Genomic DNA, 20,596 nt, shown 5'->3' on the forward strand with positions numbered 1-20,596 from the left:
TCTGGAAAAAACTCAGATTCACATGAAGCATGCATGTACCAAGGTTGGAAGGAAGGAAGCAAGCATTTATTAAACTCTTACTGTGTGCTAAGCACCTTATAAATATTATCTCACTTGATCCTCCCAACAATCTGCAAGGTAGGTGCTTTACAACTGGAGAAACCAAGGTTCAGGTACTTTCCCAGGATCATACAGCTAGTAAAGTCTGAGGCTGGAGTTGAACTCAGGTTTTCCTTACTCCAGGCTCTGTTCTCAATCTACTGTGCCACTTAGCTGCCTCTAAGAGAGACAAATAACCAACAGAATCTAGTTTGTGGCTATGCCCATGACCCCTATGCTCTTTGTACAGCTCTGTTCTCTAACTTCTCTTGGTGGAGATGCAGTTCTCCTCTTTTCACTGGAATTTAGTTTCTGTGAAATGAGAATTCAGCCAGCTCCCTTTCAGGCATAGGACTTGACCTCTAAGGAGCTCTCTTGACATAGTCGCTTAAAAGAAAAATGGAGGGGGTGGAATGGAGGACTGTGATTGGGTAGTTGGCACTGTGGACCTTTGGTGTAGCAGGCTCCCACCTCCCCATCCTGGCCACCACCAATGTGAATTGTAATTATTATGAATGATTAACAGGTTCAGTGCTTTATTATTCTAACTTTTAAAAATTCCAAAGCAAATGTTTCTCCCTGCACTCTAACTGATCATTTTAATTTCCCTGCTTTGGCTGTAATAAAAATTGATGTTAAAGGATTGCTGAGGCAGTGTAATGAGAAAATGAAATTAGTTTTTCAGTTGACTGACCAAAAGCATTTTATATATGATAATAAACAGTTTATTTTACTCTTTTGCTTATGACATAATTAATGGCAAAAACTATTTTCCTGAATTACATATTGTCTATGGAACTCCACATCTCAACTCTAGTTAATATTTTTTTATTCTCCACAGACCCGATAGAATATAAACTTTACTGTCCACTCTAGATACAAGTTTTTATTCTTTACTTAACATCATATGGTACAGAGGAAATGTTGGGCTTTGCTGTAGTGTCTAGTGCTTGGATATTACCTTTCCTCCCTGAGGAAAAGAATATGATTTTTTCCATTAAAGATCATTTTTGCCTGGAGTTGGAATGGTAAGAAGGCATAGGAAGGCAAGCAGTATCCCTAAAACTCTGAGAAGCTCAAGATTGTTATGAGATCCAACGGGCAGTGCAGGCAAAATAATTTGCATTATGTTTGTACCCAGCAGAGTGAGGGCAATTCTTGACAAACTTTGAAGACTGGTGCTTCCTCTTTCAGCAAGGTGGGAAAGGAATGAAGTAGAAGGGTTGTTGGACTGGGAATCAGAAGACTTAGATTTAAGTTTAGGTTCTCTCACCTTCTGGATTTTCCTGGCCAAGTCACTGAATCTCTCTGGATACCCATTTCCTCACCTGTTGAATGAGAATGGTGACTCAAATTTGTATCACTAGCCCTTACTCCTTGCTTGCACTTTAGTCTCATGCCTACAGAATATCTCCATTTGGATATCACACCATCACCCCAGACTCAATGGATCCAAGTGATCTTACCTTACAATCTTCTCTCCACAAATTAAGTCTGCTTTCACTTTTCTTCTATCTGCCAATGAGGTCACCATTCTCCTAGTCATGCAGACTTGATAAATTGTCATCATTTTGGACTTTTCTCTTTCCTTTATCCTTACAACGAACCAATAATTCAGCAAAGGCTATTTGTTTTTTTTTCTTTTTAAAATTAATTTATTTTGAATTATCAACAATCACTTTCATAAGCCTTTTGAGTTTTAAATTTTTCTCCCCTTCCCTTCTCACCTCCCTCCCCCAGACAGCATGCAATCTGATATAGACTATACATATACATTTCTATTAAACATATTTTCACATTAGTGATGTTGTAAGTAAGAATTAGAACCAATAGGAGGAATCACCAGAAAGAGGAAACAAAACTCAACAGAAGAAAAAAAAATAGCAATAGTATGCTTTGGCCTGCATTCAAACTCCACAGTTCTTTCTTTGGAATTGGGTAGCATTTTCCATCATGAGGCCTTTGGAGATATCTTAGATCCTTGTATTGCTGAGAAGGGTTAAGTCTATCAATATTAGTCATTGCATAACGTGGCTGTCACTATGTACAATGTTCTCCTGGTTCTGCTCACTTCACTCAGCATCAGACCATACAAGTCTTTCCAGGTTTTTCTGAAGTCAGCCTGTTCATCATTTCTTATGGCACAATAGTATTCCATTACATTCATATACCACAACTTGTTCAGCCATTCCCCAATTGATGGGCATCCTCTCAATTTCCAATTCTTTGCCACCACAAAAAGAGCTGCTATAAATATTTTTGTACATGTGGGTCCTTTTCCCATTTGTATGATCTTTTTGGGATATAGCCCTAGAATTGCTATTGCTGGGTCAAAGGGTACGCACTTTTTGATAGCCCTTTGGGCATAGCTCCAAATTGCTCTGCAAAATGTTTGGATCATTTCACAACTCCACCAACAATGCATTAGTGTTTCAATTTTCCCACTTCTTCTCCAATATTTATCATTTTCCTGTTTTGTCATGTTGGCCAATCTGATAGGTGTGATATAGTAGAGTTGTTTTGATTTACATTTCTCTAATCAATAGTGATTTAGAGAATTTTTTATATGAGTATAGATGGCTTTAATTTCTTCATCTGAGAACTGCCTGTTCATATCCAGCAAAGGCTATTTGGTATAGTGGTATGACAACTGAATTCAGAATCATAAATTCTTATGATGTTACTTGTCATTATTATTATTATTATTATTTGGTATGCAGAAAGTGACTTTCATAGGGTCTCATTTTCTTTTTAAGTTAAAGGAGATGATTGGAGTAAATTCCTTCTCTGGCCCCTTCTGTCTCTGAAATCCTATCATACTACTGTTTGTTCCTTTGAAAGGTCATCCTCTATCTCTAACATCCTCACCATAATACAAATCCTCATCCTTTCATTTATGGAGTGTTGCAATAGCATCCTAACCAGTGGCCTCACCTCTAGTATTTTTATTTCAATCCATACTACCTGAGGCTGCCAGATTGATCTTCCTAAAACATTGATTTAATCCTGTCATTTCCCTCATCAAAAATGTCAAATCCTGTTCTTCAATGCCATCTACTTAGCCAGGTGTTCACTTCCCACATCTTTTGCTTTCCAAAGTCATGATCTTCAAGGTGATGGGAAATTAATTTCTCACTGACTGTAGGACAAAGTCATAATGTTTTAAGGGGGCAATCAAGGTTGTTGACCTCGCCCAACCTGTCCACTTTGACCACCCCAGCTCTGCTCCTCAGTCTTCCTTTTCCTCCCCTATCCAGGGCAATCTATTTACTTTTCCTATAATATGCCATTGCTTATTTTCAACTTCAAGACTTTGCTCATTTGATTATAACCATCCAAACTACTCTCTCCCTTCTTTGGGTCTATCCACATTCTAATGGTCCTTTGAGGCCCGATTAAAGACCCACCTCTCTCTTTTTTAATTTAATTTTTTTTTTGCTGATTTATTGTGATTTCATTGAGAAGATACTTGGAATTACCTCTAGTAACTCTGAAATTTTAATTCTTCATGTTAACATTTTTCTTTCTTTCTCTTCTTTCTTTCTTTCTTTCTTTCTTTCTTTCTTTCTTTCTTTCTTTCTTTCTTTCTTTCTTGTGAGGCAACTGGGGTTAAATGACTTGCCCACAGTCACACAGCTAGGAAGTATTATGTGTCTGAGGCCAGATTTGAACTCAGGTCCTCCTGACTCCAGGGCTGGTGCTCTATCCACTGTGCCACCTAACTGCCCTTATGTTAACATTTTTCAAAAATCTATCAGGCATCTTACTACCTTAGGAAACATAGTATAGTGAAAACTAACAGAACCTTTATTGGTAGGAAGGTAGTATGCTATCAAGTAAAAAACTTTGAATTATGAACCAGATAACCTGGATTTGAATCTTAGCTCTGTTATATACCAACTATTAACCTTGGTGCAGTCTCCTCTTTTTCTATCTGGGCTTGTTTCCTCACTGGAAATTAGAGGGTTGAAACAGTTGATCTTTCAGTATTCACCTCTGATCCTATGATGGAATAACTCTCAATATCTCAAGGTAATTGTCCTAAACATAAGCCATCATTGTCCAAGACTATAAATATAAGAAAGTAAAGAAGACTGGGCTAGATGTGGTCTTACTTCAAGATGCATGTCTTGTCTCCTAGAAGTATTTTTGAGTCAATCAAATCAAGAAATATTTGTTAATTGCCACTCTGAACTGAGTACTGGATCAAATCATAATGCAACCTTATTTTCCTTCTAAAAAGAGAAATCAACAACAAAAAAGCCAAATAATCAACAAAAAAGCCAAAAAAGCCAGCAATTATCTGAACTCTAATAAATTGAGGCTAGAGATTAGAGAAAGTAGTCATGGGATTTTCAAAATGAGACCAAGTATGGAGCAAAGGGAAACTATTGGTTCTCTGATCAATCTGAGAAGGTTTCTTATAGGAAGTGGGACTCCAGAAGTTGTCTAAAAGATGATCACAGGACTTAAAGCTAGAAGAATGTCTAGAAATAATCTGTTCCAGCTGCTTCATTTTATGGGAAAAGAAACAGACATAGAGAGGGGAAGTACTTAAGATCACACAGCTAATAAATAGCAGTTCTAGGAATAGAACTCAGCTCCTCTGATTAAATTGAGCACTTTTTCTGCTTCTTGTTGTTGTTCAGTCTGTCCAATTCTTCATAACCTCATTTGAAGTTTTCTTGGCAAAGATATTGGAGTAGTTTGCTATTTCCTTCTCCAGGTCAATTTGCAGATATGGAAACTGAAGCAAACGGTGTTAAGTGACTTGCTCAAGGTCACATAGTAAGTTTTGAACTTAGGTGTTCATGACTGTACCCCCAATGCTCTATGCACTGTGCCATCTAGCAGCCTAGTTTTCTACTATGTTACCCCGATTTAGAAATCTGAAGTTGAGAAGAAAGAATGTTCTAGATATAGGATGCTTCTCTGTAGAAGACTTAGAGGCAAGAGGAAAACAAAACAAACAAATGAAAAAAAAACAAAAGGGATAGTTACATACATTCTCTCCCAGTAAGCACTAAATTGTTGGTTTATTCATATATTCTACTTTCTGGTAAAATGTCTTCAGTAGGATTAACATTGAAATTAAAAGCTGCCTTTTTTACTCTAGGATTCTCATGTAGCCAGAACTAATAAAGGTTGTTTATTTTATTTCATTAATAAATATAAATATGTTTTATATAGTTTAACCACAAGAGAGAATACCATCTTTTTCCCATCTTCTGACTGGCTACCGCTTATTTTTAAGCAGCAGGGCCATCACTTAGAATTTGGAGGATGAATTTCTGATTCCAATTATGATACGATCTGAAACAGAATAAAGTCCCAACTTTAGGTCTTATCCCAAAGACAATCAGGATGGGATAACAGGTCCTAGATTACAGGTCCTTTGGGCCCTTAAAGTCTCAAATGAAATTCACTTACATTTCTGATGGGAACTTTGAACTTCTCAATCTCTTCTCCTTCCCACCTATCCCCTCCACTTCTAATCTCTTATTTCAAGAAGGAAAAGTCATCATTCTCGGAGACACCATCTTTATTTTGCTTCTCTTCTCCAGGGAACCCAGTGCCTAATTTATAGTAGTTGACTTGTGTTTGAAATATTAGTATCCCCAAATTTTTATCCCCCATTCCTTTCTTTTCCTATCTTTTATCAATCCTTAACTCTCTTTTGTTCCATTTCTTCCACTGATAGGTATAGTGAATCAATTAAACTTAGCCATCTAGAGGTGTTAATGGGTAACAACAAACAAATGAAATTCACTCTCCAAGAGGTATTTAATGCCTTAAACCCAAGGGAAGGAACTGTTCAGTCAGAATCCTATAGGGGAAAGATTGCTTAATTTAAAACCAGATATACCAGGTTCAGATTCTGGGTCTATTAGTTAGGAACAGAAAGACCTTAGATAAATCATTTAATCTCTCTTGACATCAGGTTCCTTATGTATGAAATGAAAGGGTTTAGACTATATCATAGCAATAACTAGTAATCCTGATATCTTGGCAAATTCATCTCAGCTTGTTGTGAGTTTGGGGGAAGAGAGTGGCTTGAGGGCTAGACAGGTCTAAGATTTGACCTTTTCATTCATGATTGAGGTAGGTTTTAGAAGAGGTGGAGGAAACTGAGGAGGTTGAGGAAACTGAGGAGGTTGAGGAATTGGCTGGCAAAAGAGTTTGAAGAGGGTAAAGAAGAATGTTGAATGTGTTGTCTCCCCTCATTAGAATGCAAGCTTCTTAAGGGGAGGGGTTGATTTTGCTTTTTCTTTGTATCCTCAGTGCCTAATGCAATGTCAGGATGATTAGTGTTTAATGACATCTTGTTGATTGATTGATAAAATGATAAAATGACTGAGCCAGACAATAATTTATTGGAAAGAGAGGAGAGTGACCTAAAGATCCTTAGATGCCAACCACAAGCATATGGACAAGATGAAGTGAATTTTAAAGGAGAGTTAGTTGTTAAGTGAAGGTGACAGAAGAAGAGTTTGAAAACAGCCTTACAGAGTGTGCCAAGAGATAGGGCATCTTCAGTAGGAAGATAAAGTTTAGGGAGTCTCAGAAGACAGCAGGGATCTGAGAGAAAACAATCTAGAATTACAGTATAGGGCAACTTATTGTGGGCCATAGCTACACAATAAAGTCAAAATTACTTCCTCCAGATGGGAAGACAATGATTTTAGTTTTACTCTTGTGCCTTTTCCTTCTCATTCATTTGCCTGGGAAAGGTGAAAGAATTTTGAATGTAAGAAAATTGGGTGGCCTCAAATATAGATATACCTTGGTAATTTATTAAAATGGCAGCCTCTAAAATAGGGGTTCCTAATCTGGAGTCTATGTATTTAAAAATATTATAATAACCATATTTTAATATAATTGTCTTCCTCTGTAGTCCTCTGTATTTTATTTTATATATTTACAAACATTAGAAGTGGTCCATAGGTTTCACCAGACATCCAAAGGGGTCCAATACACAAAACAAGTTAAGAAGCAGCTATTAGCAGGACAAAGTTTAGCAAAATGGCATTAGATAGGTAATAATAAGGAATTTCCAGCCCTAAAATAGAGTGAGACTCATTATAGACATTATTGTTCTGGGTGAGCATGAAGGTTAAAAAAGATGTTTAAGCCTGTGGGAAATTCTTGGCTGGGACTCTTGCATGCTCCAAACAGCTTGGTCCCTGGGATGAGGAAACATGGAATGAGAATTGACAGATTCACTTGAATATAGAAGGCAAAGCTGCTGAGGTGTTTTTCCCTAGTCTGACAACTAGAAGTGTGAAGGCTCTATCTTTCTAAAAGAGGAGTAGTCAAAAAAAAAAAGCCTTCAGGCTTGATGCTATGAGACACCTGTCCATCTGAGGTACCACCCCTCAACTGAAGGTTCCAGCTGAGGCCAGAAGCTAAAAACAGAGAAATTCTATGACCTTGTGCCAAGTGGAGCCGTACTTGGCAACACACATGGAACCTGGCATAGCATTGTTAAACAGTGGCCCATTGAGGTCAATGTAGAGCAGGAACCAGCAGAGGTTCCACAGCTGATAGCAGGTGCACATCACGCAAAACCATTGAGAAGAAGACTTGATGGTAGCAATGGTGGTCCTATTGTATCAAAAGTGCATTGCCCTTCCATTAATGTGGCTTGGCCACACATGTTCCTTATATCTCTGCCTCTCTACACCTTCTTTCCATGTATATTCACTCTTCCTACTAAAGCTGTGTCTATTTGTAGGAGAGGATGCCCTTAGGTTTATGGAGGAAATATTTTGTTGCCGTTTCTCTTATTATGCTATTTGATTAAAAGTTTTTGCATTTAATTTGTTGTGTCCTCTGATGGACTAGGATAATAAACATACTGATGGGGTCTCATGAGCTATCGTTTTGAGCAGAGATGGACTCCACAGAATACCTTGAACTTGAAATAGCCTTGTCTGGGAGACCCATGAGTAAGCTGGGGAATAGTACAAGGTGATGAAATAGGAACATAGATTTGGAGAGGGAAGGGGCAATGGAGATTATTTTGTCCAACTTTCTTATTTCAAAAATGAACAAACTAAGGGTAAAGTGATTTGCCCAAGGTCATATAGGTAAGAAGAGAGAAAGCCAGGCTTGGACTCAAATCCTTTGACTAAATGCAGAGATCCTTCTACTGCACCATCTCAGAGGGCACCTTGGAAAGGAAGAGCAGAAGAGTATAGGGAGGTTTAGAGCTGAATTTACTGTGGGACAAATGAACATCAAATGACAAGTCACTATGACTGCTGATCCCCCCACCCCCATCTGATACAGCACTGATCCTAGATATTCCTCATAATGTGGGACTTCATACCAGGTGGCTAGTCTAGATTGGAGTGAGGGTGGGGTTGAAGCATTTAGCTCACCCTGTCCTAGTGGTAAGATACCCTGGGAGAGGGGCATAACGGTCACCAGACCTCAGGTCTGGATTCCTGGCCAGCCCAGTAATACTTGATGGAATGGTCCAGTTGGGCATCTGGCAGTAGGGGAGGGTTGTGATGAAAGTATCCTTCCCTGTTGCACCCCTTAGGAGTTATGTCCTAATGGCATCTGGGGCACCTTCTAGTTTGGGCTCTAGCCTAAATACTATATGAGGTGCTGTATAGCTCCAAATTCTGTGATCTCTAAAGCCCCATTAATAACTCTAAATCCTAAATCCTATTCTGGTGGAAATCTCAGACATTGTATCAGTATAATGAGTAGGAGATTTTTAGGTAGAATGATCTTTTGGATTTCTTTACACCATGATCTGCCTCCTAATCCCTAATCTGGCCTGTCAGCTCTGGCCCAGGGGTCTTATCGGAAGAGAAGGAGAGGGAATAAGCATTTATACAGCCTCTCCTGTGTGCCAGGTACTATGCTAAGTGCCTCTTAAAAATATTATCTCATTTGATAATTGAGGTCCTGATTTCTCTGTATCTAGTGTAGGCCCAAGACCCATCATACTGCTTGCTTTCCAGCCACCTCTATACTATGTTATTTATGCCCATATCTTCCTAAGATTTCTTCCCACTTTCCACTTCTAACTTTGGGAACAGTGATCATCTCCACTACTATTCTTGAAAATGAGTCAACCGATTGTCCTAGGATTTATCCATGTGCCCTTCTATAACAAAGCTGGCCTCCCTGGCCAGTGCTCCCCCCATATGTATCATGTTCCCCTATTAAAATACACATTTGTTAAGGACAGGGACCATCTCACTTTTTTTGTATTTCTATTCCCAACCCTTAGCACAGTATATTAAATCTAATAAATTCTTTCTCATTCATTCATTCTAGAAATCACAGCACAAAGGTGCCTACCTATTCCATGTATGTATAAGTTAAGCCATACAGAAAGGAGTCTCTCTAAGGCTACTCATTCACCTCAGGCTCTTTGAATTCCATGGTCTGCCTCCTATTTATCTGGCTCCTTGGAAGTTGGTATGGCATTATGGAAAGAATGCTGGCTTTGAGGCTGGAGAATATGCCACCATATTACCTGCACAAAAAGTCACTGAAGCTCTCTGAGCTTCAGCTCCTTGTTTGTAAAACTGGTGGTGGTATTGGTGTGGAGATAGCTTATATAACATCTGAGGTCTCTTTGAGTTGTAAATCTCCTTTAAAGGGGCAAAAGGAAAATCGTATTTCTGGGCTACTTTGCAAAGGAGGCTTCACAGAGGCATGGAAAGCAACCTGCCTTGTATTTTTAATTCCGCCTGAATTCATTCATTCATTAAGTATTTAATAAGATGTTGCAAGCACTGTGGTAGATGCTGGGATTTTCAAAACAAAATCAGAAGTCTCCATCTTCAAGGGGCTTATTTTCCACTAGGTGGAAACAACATGAACAAGATAAATAAATATGACATACTGTGTACAGAAAGTAAAAGCAAAGTCTTTTTTTTTTTTTATGGGAGAAGGCACTAGCAATTGCAGATATGGATCAGGCTTGTGAGCTAGTAATAAAATAAAAGAACTAAGTGCTGTGATTATGTGACTTCAGAAAATCATTGGGAAAAGGTTGATTCTGATCCTTGATTTTGGCTGGTCCTGGTTCTCTGTCCACTCACTGGCATTCCTCCCTGTTCAGCTCATCTTTAGGCCTGACCTTGGCATTCCTTGGTATCCATTTCCATCTATTCCTATTTTTGAATTCTACATCCCTTTTCCCCAACTCCGGCCACCGTGTGGGACTGTCCTATAAAAGATCCCCAATGCTTCCTCTGGCCATTGGCCCTTTATCAACCAGTGGTGAGATATGACATTATTGACTATGGAGGGATAAAAATGTTAAGTTTTCAAGTGTGAAAGTTGCAGCTGTGCAAGCATTCATTCATTCAAAGATAATTCACTGAATGACTAGTAGATGCCAAAGCTTGTGATGGGAGAGGATTTTCTGGGCCTCATTTTAGAATGGATGATCTCTAAGACCCCATCTGGCTCTCATTCTATCATGGAAGAACTATCAGGGTCTCAGGGTGTTCATAGGCTATGTCCATTAGAATGTAAGATTCTTGAATGAACGAAAAAGCATGTGCAAAATACTGGGGATGCAAGTAGAAAGACAAACCAATTCCTGCTCTCAAGAAGCTCATATTCTAAATGGGGAGATGACATATCTGGGAGGCAGCTGCTAGTAGGATGGAAAGGTCTCATGGTCCTTAGAGAACAGATGTTAATCCATCTTCTTTAATGCCATTTCCACTGAGAGAATCATAACCATTTCTGATTTTGAACTATTTGATAGTGTTGAAGACCTTGGAGTTGAGATCTGTCTTTTCTAGATATTTTCCTTATGAGTAAGGACCATTTTATTCTTTGTCCTTGTATCCCCAGTGCCTTGTACACTGTCTAGCACATAGTTGATGCGTACTAAATATTTGCTGACTCATTGGTTGGTTCATGCTAAACCTGAGGCCTCGTTGTCCAGGATTATAAAATCAGCCCGGTGCAGTGAAAGACTTCTTTGCAAGCTAGTTTTTTGTACATATGAGGAACTTAATAAATATTATTATTTATATTTACTTGTCTCACTGATAATAAGAACAATAGCTGATAGTGTATACTACTGATAGGTATAAGCATTTCAGTCTTACACATCTTTTTATATACACATTTATTTTAAATATAAACCTTTGTCTCCTACAATAACTGTATATTTATTTTGTATATATGTACATATACATATACACAAACAAGTATAAGCACTTTTGTATCTTTGTATATATATGCATATATATATATACACACACATATATATGCATATATGTAATAGTTCACTTATATAGCATTTTAATGTTTGTAAAGAACTTTAAAATATTTTCTCATTTTGTCCTGACAATAACCCTGGAAGTCAAGAGGTATTATTATCCCCATTTTTACAGATGAGGAAACTGAGGCAGACAGTTGTTAAATGACTTGCTTAGGGTCACCAGTTGGGAAGTATCTGAGTTTAGATTTGAGCTCAGGTCTTTCTTACTCCAGGTCCAGCGTTTTATCCACCATATCACCTCACTCCTTTAAAACACACACACACACACACACACACACATACAATATACATACACACATACCATTATATATGCTTATATATAACATATCAACATTATATATAATGTACATATATGTGTATGTAAGCACATATATGTTATTTTCTCCAATATAAACTCCTTTAGGGCAGGAATTGTTTCTTTTTTTTTTTTGGTCTTTGTATCTCCAGCACCTAGTGCAGTACCTGGCACATAATACATAAAAAATACTTGCTTGATTGATTGTGGGGCAGGTAGTCAAAGTATTTATTATATTCAGTTGACAGATGTGGAAACCAGGCTGTCAGAGAGTTTAAGTGACTTGCCCAAGGTCACATGGCCAATGAGTGGCAAAATAGGGAATGTGACCCGGGGTCCTCTCACTTCAGAATCAGTACTCCCCACCCCTCTCCCACCTCTCTGCTTCCCTCCCCACCTCCTCTCCGCTCCAGACCTCCCTTCCCACAAACACCATTCATTTCTCCTTAAGGTCACTTCAGGCTCTGAGCTTCTATGAATTTTCCTACAAACTTGCCTTTTATGAAGCCAATTCCACATCCCTCAATGACCATGTTGGGTATTTCAATAAAGTGCAATTAATTTTTTACTAACTTCCTGACCCCAGTAAGGATCATCGACCACTAGGACTACCAGGCATCCTGCCTGATCTCAGGCAACAACCCTCTGATGAGCTCCCCAGAGGTCAAAGGCCTGGGTTAGGTCCTGACTTCTGCTTTGTGGGAAAGATAACATGATTTAAAACTACTGCAGGAAGCTCGTAAAAAGGAAGGCGGGGCAGAGAATTGGAATGTAAAATCCTAGGGAAATGTCAACAGATGCATTACTACCACTTGGACAATGATTCTGAGAGACTCACCTGGAGGGAGAGAAGCAGTTCCGGAAATAGTCAGAGATCCCCAGGTACTGAACACCGATAAATACAGACTAATGAGGCATGCTTAGCCATATGACTTTATGAGCCCTGCTCAGTAAATTTATAGGTGGGAAATGTACAATTAGGACTAAGGAGGAGAGACTTCTCCCCCAGCTCATGTTCAAGAGTTTGATTCTGTAGCATTAAAAAATTCACAACTCCCATGAAAATGTAAAATCACGCAATTTAATCTGTTTCCCATGCAATGTGTGTTAATATTTGTATGGGGGAAAAGCCTTAAGTGGCTCAGTCGTTAAATTTTCAATTGCATAACCACTGAATATGCAGGATATAAACCACGGGCAATTAAATGATAGCTAAGGTACTATCGTTGACTTGATTAAGCTGGTGTATTATTAAGATTATGAACACAGTCCAACCCAGCCACTGAATAAATATGTAGGACTATGGGAGTGGTGCCAAGCCTCTCTTTGCCTAGATCCAGGCAAAAGGTGGGGGAGGGGGAGCTGCGCTGTCCTGGGACTTTCAAGACCTGGGTTTTCCTGTTCCCTTCTTTTTCTGGGGCCTCCTCCCAGCAGGCTTAGACCTTGCTGTAAGCAGAGTAGGAAGGCAACTACAAAGACTGATTTCAGAGGTGCTATAAGGTCCCTCCACCCCCAAATGATATCATGCCACTTGTTGCCAGACTAGCTGCTGGGTTAAAGGGCTTGTGGAAGGAGTCTCAGATTCCCACTGGTAGCTACTCTTTGGGTCAGAGAATTTCATCTACAGAGGCTCTGGTTAACATGCCAATAAGTTCCTGGGAGTGGGTGGGTTGGGGGTGGAGAAAAGGAGGAGGAAGGTTTACCCATCAGCACCCCTAAATGCTTCAGACATGGTGAGTTTTTTAGATTAGAAAACATGAACTTGATGGATACAAAATAGTTAAGTTGTATCGGAGGTGGAAAGAGTTGGGAGAGGCTGTCTGTGGGGCCCTGAATGTCTGAACCTTACTGATAACAGCTGAGCTGGGAGAAGATATAATAGCTCCAGCCTGTGACTACATCAACACGTCATTATAGGTCAGTGTTGTGGGGGGGATCACAAGGCCACCACCAAAGATGGGGAGGCAGGTTGAGTCATATAAACAGGCAGCTCACTGGCTAGATTTGGACTCAAAAAGACCTGGGTTCAAATCTCACCTTTAGTATTTACTAGCTGTGTGACCACGGGCAAGCCACTTAACTTCTCTCCCTTAGTTTTCTAATGCTTAATGATAATTCCTCTAGCCTTGCACCTTCCTTTAACATTGTTGTGAAGTTATAATGGGCTAATGTATGTAAAATTCTTTGTACACTTTAAAGCACTATATAAGTGTCCTCATTTTATGTGATTCTGGTCATTGGAGGAGTCGTGGCCAACTTGTCCCCTTTAAATGTTTGCAGTCTCACAGAAGTCAAGCTCCAAGGGCCTCTGTTTAATCTGCTCTGTATAATTGGATACAAACAGTAAAAGACAGAGGTGAGAATGAGAAACAAGAGCCACAGCAAGAGGATTATTTTACATGGCTCAGTTTCCCTTTCAACATCTGATTCATTGTGTGACCACAAGCAAGTCACAACTTTTCTGTGCCTCAGTTTCCTCACCTGTAAAATCGGGATACTATCACGGAATTGTTGCAAGGATCAAATGATATGTGTAAGATGCTTTGCAAACTTAAAGACACTATAGAAAGATCAATGGTGATTATCGTTAATTATCATAATTTGTCCAACAACACTGGGGCTGTTTAAGCAAAGATCAGGTGGCTCTCTGTTGGAGGAATGAGAAGGGCTATGTGTTTTTCATTAGGGTGATCGTTTGGGAGTCAGAAGAGTTGGCATTATCATTCCTGATCAATCACCATCCAGTTGTGTGACAAATGATTTAACATTGAATATGTAGTTAGAAGATCATAAAGCCATACACTCAGAGCTACAGGTTTAACTCCTCCATTTTAGAGGTGAGGAAACTGAGGCTCAGAGAGTGATTTGCCCAGGCTCACACAGCTAGTAAGTTCCTAAAGCAGGATTCATATCCAGGTCTTGACTCTCCATCCAATAGTCCATCCATTATGCCGCATTGTCTCTGGGGAACAGAGTTAGAATTCCATGTTAGCAATGGAATACCACATGTGACCTTGGACCAGTCATTTCATCTTTTAGGGCTTTTGTTTCTCTGTCTATAAAATGAAGAGACTGGACTGGATTATTTTTACTATCTTTTTCCAGCTTCTGTGAGTCTATAGGCACTTCAGATCTTCACTTTCCTCATTTCATTTTAAATATTTATTAAGCATCTATTGTGTACAAAGCAGTAGAATGTGAGCTACTCAAATGCAGTTATTGGTAGGTTTTTTTTTTGTCTTATCCTTGGGTCTAAAACAGAACCTGGCCCTTAGCTGGTGTTGAATAGGTGCTTATTGGATTGAACAAAATTGAGAGATGTTGGGAATACAAACACAAAATCCTCCAGGAGCTTGCATTCTCCTAGGCCAATTAGGGGATACAATGCAGGTCAATCAATTGGGGAGGGAGAGAATGTTAATATCCAGACGGAGAGAACTGGGGAAGACCTCCCAGAGGAGGTGGCACCTGAGCTGAGCCTGGGAAGAAGAGGAATATTTTGAGAGGCAGAGGGAGTACATCCCAGGCATGGGGGCCAGCTTGCATGAAGGCAAGGAGGGGAGAAATGGCATGTCAAGTTTGGGGTGCAGCTAACAGTCATGAATAGACTGCAAAGTGCATGAAGCAATGCACTTGCAATGAGGCTATGAGGCAGTAAACCACTATAATAATACCTTCACTACTGACCTCTCAAGGATTCAGGGAGAGAGGAAATCAAAAGAGATAAATAGATGCAAAGGTACTTTGAAAAACAAAATGCTGTGCCAATGCCAAATATTCTTACTTTTGTTAATAAGGCTTACTGCTCTGATTCCTTCTTTATTTCCTAAACAGTTCGGAAGTTGAGGTTCCCATGGCCATATTCTAAGTTCTGTCTTAAACATCAGAGCAGAGATGGAATGGGAAGACTCAGTGTCCCTCTGCTCTTGGAACGTTATTAAAGATTTATTACCTTCCTAGTAGAAATAATATGTCTGATTCTTTTCAAACTCCATCTTTTATGCTTGGGGGAGATTAGTGAAGACAGAAATTGGAGATGTGTCCAACTGAGTGTTCACTTATGTCCGTTCCTCACAGCCTTTCCCAATGATGAAAAACCTTTAGCTCCTCTCACCAAGCAAAGACCAAGAATCATCTTTCTCGGCCATTAGGTAATTGAGGCAAACAGGGTGAAGTGACTTGTCCAGGATCACATAGCTGGTAAGTGCCTGAAGCCAGATTTGAACTCCTGACTCCAGGCCCAGTGCTCTATCCACTACACCATCGAATTGGACCTGGGATTAGAATCCTGGTCAACATTGTGGAGATGTTAGGCAACTGAAGCCCACCAGATACTTCTTTCTCTACCCCCACCATTATTAGATTCATATAGCTGGAGAAGAGGAAAGAAAGAACCTAAAAAATATACAGACAGTTGTGTTGGTGTTTTTTTCCTCTTATTTTTATCCCTTCTCTATTCATAGCTCTGAATGATTAAAAGTCACAAGGCCATTCCCTTTGAAGCTGTTGGAATGGCCTTTCCAGAGGGGTACTTTCCCAGAAAGCAATGGGATGTTTGGTTGATGGGGTAGTCTGTTCTGTCTACCTTTTTCCTAGGATTTCGGGAAAGCCATAGCAGTGCCCTACCCACAAGGTACACTGCTTTGTGGATTACTTGATTTCTACACATTCTTTCAAGCCCTAACCTATGCATTACCTTTTAAAGCAATCTTCCTTGATTCCACTATTTAATCATTCCTTTTCTTACTTCATATCATTTATAACATTTTTATTGTATCTCCCTTATATATCTATTTTATCTTGTTCTTTCTATTTAAATCACTCCCACCCTAGTCCAATTCCTCATTATTTCTAATCTGTACTATTACATTAGACTCCTGGTTGGTCTCTCTGACTCAAGCCTCTCCTCTCTTCAACTGATCTTCCAGCTGCCAAATGTTTTCACTAATTTACAAATCTGATGGGGCAGGTAGGTTCTACAATGGATAGAGCACCAGGCCTAAGTCAGGAAGAGTCAACTTCTTGAGTTCAAATCTGGCCGCAGACACTCACTAGCTGTGGGACCCTGGAAAAGTCACTTAACCCTGTTTACCTCTATTTCCTCATCTGTCAAATGAGCTGGAGAAGGAAACTGCTAACCACTCCATTATCTTTGCCAAGAAAACCGCAAATGGTGTCACAAAAAGTTGGAAACTATTGAACAACAACACATTTGATTCTGTCACTTTCTCTACTCAGTAAATTCTAGTTGCTTCCTTTTTTGTTCCTAGGATCAAATCTGGTCATCTCTGGCACTTAAAGGACTTCAAAACTTGACCTCAGCCTATATTCCTCACCCTATTATTCTTAATTTTCCTTTACACAGTCTATAATCTAGCCAACTTGGCCCTCTTGCTATTCCTTGCAAACACTCTGTCTCTCATCTCCAAGCCTTTGCACTGGCTGTTCCACATGCCTAGAATGCCCTTTCTCTTCAACTCTACCTCTTAGAATCCCTCTCTGGAAAAACTCAGCTCATGGAGTACCTTAAACATGAAAGCCTTTGCTGATGGCCTCTCAGATGCATTAGCCCTCCCTGCTTCCAAAATTGCTTTATATTTCATTTGTATATACTTGTATGTGGACATATTGTCTCCACCATTAAAATGTAAGTGCCTTGAGTTCAAGGACTGTTTCATTTTTGTCATTTGCATCCCTCACTCCTAGCACGATACCTGGCACATGGAAGGTGCTTAATAAATGCTTATTGATTAATTGATTGATATCTTCCTATTAGACATAAGCCTCATGAACCCGACTCTGTTTTAACTAGATGTCGCATTTCCCTTCTTGCTCAGCTGAGTGTTGTTGAAGTGAATGGAATCAGCTCAACATTGTGGCAATTTCTCTGGTTTCTTGTATAGAGACCATCTCCTCCTGGTTTAATCTCCCATTAATGTGGCTTCCTTCTTATTTGGGGGTTGGGAGGAAGAGGTCTTCTTACAGGCATATTCTGGATTGAAAGGTCACAGTTGCCATTGGAAAAAACCTCTTCTGAAATTATTTTGATAAAGATGCTTTTTTTTTTAAAGATTCATACAGCTCAGTCACCATCACATCCCCTGGATTCTTCCCCTGGATTCTGGGTGCTCCCCCAGTTCTACATATTTTTCCTTTAACCTGGTCATTCTCATGAAGAAAAGTGATCATGGAAGCCGTAGGTGATCAGTCTCATGAGAATGTTCTAGGGGGTGTGACTCTTTGGCATAAGTCGCAATGGCATGGCATCATTTAATGGGCAGTATGGATAACGATAGGTTAGATCATCTCCATCATTTAGCATGCTGTATGTGCCCAGTAGCAACAAACAATTACAAAGTCGCATAAATACAACAAAGTTAATTAAAATGTTAGTTGATATAAATAACCTAAGGTTATTGAACATTGTTCCATTCCAAATTAATAAATACGCAAAGGTAATGTTTATAATTAAAGCTATAATTTATCTTCATGCTCTGCTTGTTTAATAGCAGTGGTAATATAACACTACATGCAGAAATGTAGTAATAGATTTGTTTAGCACTGACATTATAAACAAATGTCTCAGTCTATTTATTCTAAGTTATGATACGGATTCTTTTCACATGCATCTGATGGCCTTTAAACCATTTAAAATGAACTGCATTAATGTAATCTAATCTTGATACTGAACATAACATTTCAGTTTGAATTATCCTGAATCCATGATCCATTTTATTACTCACAAAGCACTTTATACATTTATGATAATGGCAAACCTTGCTCTGTTATTTAAATCCCATTTCAAAAGGGATGTTATTTTTTTTTAAACCACACACATTTGGGGTAGTAAAATACAAATAACAAAAAGTCAATGCTCAGCAAGCCCTTTAACAAAGCAAACAATTCAGATTTTTATGACATTAGCAAATAAGAAAGAAAAGAACTGACATTTACAGTTGATGAAATTTTATGTTATAACAGAGAGGATGAAAATGGAATGAAAATCACATGAAAAAAATATCTGTCCATGAAGTTCAGATCATCTGAGAAGCCCTCCACCTGCTCACTGTCTGTGGAGGCACTTATAGGCTAAACCCTTCGCTTGGTCCTGGGGCCCAAGACATAGTGGGGAACAGTGTCCATTTTGGAATACAGGGAACCCTGGAAAGAGCTACACCTTTAGGTCTCCTCTGAGATAATTCTCAAAAATCCAAGACTTTAAAAGGCTTATTTTAATACTTCACTCTTTCTGGAATCTGTGATTTTGTCACTATTGATTAGCACACCCTTCTGGGACACTATTCATGGTCTCTGTACCACTAGATACATGGTCTATGAGAGATGTTTGCAGGTAACCTGTTGATAAGCCTTTTAGAATTTGGGGTGAACCTAACATAACAGATGTACGAAAACAGTTTGTAGCTGGGCCAGTACCAGGTTCAGATACAATAAGCAAATGCCTTGCTCAAGCCACTTCTCTCCCTCCTTCATCTTCTCCTCTTCCCAGATTTCTCTCTTTCCCCAGCATTGTGCAATACAAGGAGTTCAGGATCTGGATTCACAGGATTTGAATCTCAGTTCTGCTATTTACTACCAGTGTGACCTTGGGCAAATCGCTAGACTTCCTTGGGTCTCAGTTTCTTCCTCTATAAAATGGAAGTTTTTGATGACATAGTCTCTAACGTCACTTCGAGCTCCAAGTCCCATAATCCTTATCAACTGTCCCATCTTTTCTCTTCCTTCTTCCCTTTCATTTAAAATCTCAAGGACTCAACAGAGGACTTACTCTCCCTGCCTGAAACTGGGAGAAGCAGATGACCCAGATTGTCTCTCTCATGGTTATGATCTGATTTGGGGGAGGGGGTTAGGGAAGGAAGAAAGTTTTATGTTTCCTTCTTAGGTACAGTACTTGAAGTCTCTTTTTCCTTAGCACAGGCTCTTGTTTCTCTCTCTTTCCTCCTAATCCCTTTTAAAATAAATGTTTCTTTTTGCCTTGGTTGCAGCCAAAGAACGAAGTTTTACTTTGCTGTCTATTTCACTGGCTAGTCTAGAAATGTCTACCTCTCGAGACAAGTAAATGATAGGGAGAAAAAAGACTTTAAAAAAGAGCAAGTTGAAAAAAAAAACTTAGAAGATTATTTTGGGGGGAAAGAAAAGAATAAGCTGGAGAAGTTCCCTCCCCCCTTTAAAAAAAATCCCTAAACAGATTATACACTTTGAAAAGTCCTAAAGGGATTTTAATACTGGAACTTCTGAAATTCAGGAAGGATTTAAATTTAGGATTATAAACTCTCCCAGTACAAAAATCCTCCTGTGATCAAATATCACATTTCAGGAGACCAGTGTCTTTATAGTTGCCATTCAGCTTGGCTCTTCTCATAATGGTCAGTATTAATAATGCAAAGGGTTTTTTTGAGGGGGAGAAGCGGAGCTCTAGGCTCACTTAGCAGAGCTGGGGATGGCTGGTCTGGTCTGCCAAGTCTAAGGCTCAAGCTTCAGAAATAGGTCAGAGGGCTCCAATAATCAGCAGAGCCTTGAGGAGGGGGTTGGGGGTGGGGGGCAGACTGAGACAGAACCAGCTTGTCTTATGGGGAAAGGTCTGGGCCAGAACTCCTGGCAGCTAGAAGCTGTTCTCTAATGGGCAGAGGGGCTGGGGGTAGGGAGAGAAAGGGAGAATAACTGGTGGCCAAAAGCCCAGCCATCCACTACCAGACCCAGTGTTCACATTTTCCTGAAGGAGGCCAGGGCTTGCTTCTTTCAAACGCTGGCAGCCAATAACTGTCTCAGAAGGGAAAAAAAAAATGAAAGAGGAATTGGAGGAAATTTAATTCTTGAAGAGGGATAGTGAAATCTTATTTTTGTCCAGTTTTATGTCGGCATTTAGACTCATAGTGGTCCTGGACCAAGTGTGGGGAACCTGTGGCCTCAAG

Source organism: Phascolarctos cinereus, unplaced genomic scaffold, assembly GCF_003287225.1.
Source record: "Phascolarctos cinereus isolate Bilbo 61053 unplaced genomic scaffold, phaCin_HiC Scaffold_2;HRSCAF=192, whole genome shotgun sequence".
NCBI lineage: Eukaryota > Metazoa > Chordata > Mammalia > Diprotodontia > Phascolarctidae > Phascolarctos > Phascolarctos cinereus.